The sequence below is a fragment of the Halyomorpha halys genome, unplaced genomic scaffold (genome assembly GCF_000696795.3).
Source record: "Halyomorpha halys isolate HHAL.00 unplaced genomic scaffold, Hhal_1.1 Scaffold23.1, whole genome shotgun sequence".
Taxonomy (NCBI): Eukaryota; Metazoa; Arthropoda; class Insecta; order Hemiptera; family Pentatomidae; genus Halyomorpha; species Halyomorpha halys.
In genome coordinates this window covers 640,848-642,512 of record NW_027116062.1, presented here as the reverse complement: position 1 = coordinate 642,512, position 1,665 = coordinate 640,848, and the positions used below count along the sequence as shown (strand labels likewise).

The 1,665-nt window shown below is 31.8% G+C and overlaps 1 protein-coding gene across 1 annotated transcript in view; it reads left to right on the top strand.

The window, feature by feature from the left end:
- CngA (Cyclic nucleotide-gated ion channel subunit A) overlaps positions 1 to 1,665 on the top strand; it is a 609,564-nt gene that overhangs the window by 35,730 nt on the left and 572,169 nt on the right. The gene's annotated exons all lie outside the window — the stretch shown is intronic.

The following is a 1,665-nucleotide window of genomic DNA, read 5'->3' as shown; positions in this document are numbered from 1 at the left end:
AATAAATAAATATTGTTTTGTTTATTTATGTTGTTCTTTGCTGACCGCACCCCCCGATAAACTTCTTCAAGCATTAATTATTTTTAAGTTATATACTGAATTACAAAATATTTTATGGTTATTAATTCTCAAAATAGCTATATAGAAAAAAAATATTGTGACCGCATTTATGAGAGGATTTCCTGTTCTTCTGAAGTAATAATCCGATTTTGATTAATCTTGAATGGGTATCCGAAATACATGGATAACCCAGAGGAATGCACGTATGTTGACAGAAAATGCTGAAGAAAATAAGACTAATTAGGCTTTCTCTTTTTTAATCACTTTTTATAACCACTTATTATTTTACTACGTATCTTTTGGGGAGCCGGGCAGCACAGTTATGAGACGTTATGATACTAACTCCAAGGACTCTGGTTCGAATCCAGCTGTGGCAAATTATTATTTATTGTGTTAATGTAGCTGAGAATCAACCCTGTGAGTTTTGGAGACCTCTCCGTGCCCATATAGTCTCGTAAAGTGAGTACCCAATTAATTAATTGGGGAAAAATATGGCTGTTGAGCACAATCGTGAAAAAATCTCCTCGTTTTTCTAAAAAACAGCACTGGTATGATTTGACGATGACTGGATTAAGTCTAAACAAATTTCAAGCGAATTCGTAGTTGTTTTTTTATTAAATTAAATAAAAGCACAATTTTTTATAGGGGTTATAGTCCTTCATCAAAATATTGTATAAAAATAGCAATCTATAGTTTTTGAATTTTTCGGGTCATACAATCTGGGACACGGGTTCGAATCCACCTGTGACATATTATTACTTATAAAGCTATTTGTTGATGATACTTAGCCTTTACTGCAAATCCTCGGAAATCGCCGAGAACAAACTATTATAATCCGACTTATGATCAGGCATACCAGTTTAACCCATAAGCATTTAATGGGAATCCTCCGCTGAAATGTTATAGCTGCAACTGCATCTTGACGACCGAGAATATCATGGAACATTGTTCGCGTCTGGACTCTTCAAGAACCTCGTTTGGTCTCCGAGGCTAAAGTCAAGCCTTACTGCCTGAAAATTCGAAGAAGTTGTTAGAGATTCTAAAGGAAAACAAACTTTATCGACTTATATAACCACGCAGTTTAGAATTTATTACCTGTTGCCTAAAAACCAATCAAATAAATAAATATATTATAAATTTTTTCCTTCGACCTGCAGTCTAAACAGAACCTTTAGGTCTTAACGAAAAATATCTAAACTGAATTCTATGAAAGTTTATGCGGGCCTATCTTTGTCAAAATAGAGATAAAGCTATGAAAACAAATTGGAAAAACTAACCAAATTTAGCTTTTATTTATATTATATTTTATAAGCTCAACCGTGAACCTATGATCTTTATCACTGAATTTATTACCTCCTTAAAAGTATTAAATAAAGTGAATAATATACCATAAACAAGTGATCGACTGTTTTCGTTTCAAATATTTTTCTTTATTCTGAGAATTTTTTTTCCCCAAAATCATTTAAAAACAAAACATAATTAGAAATTTAACATTTTAACTCATTAAAAAATGTAAAAAATAGAACGAAAAATAAAATCCTTTATAAAATGATGATCTAGATGAACACTTGTGTTTTGGAACGATTCCAGGTTACTAGATGGGAC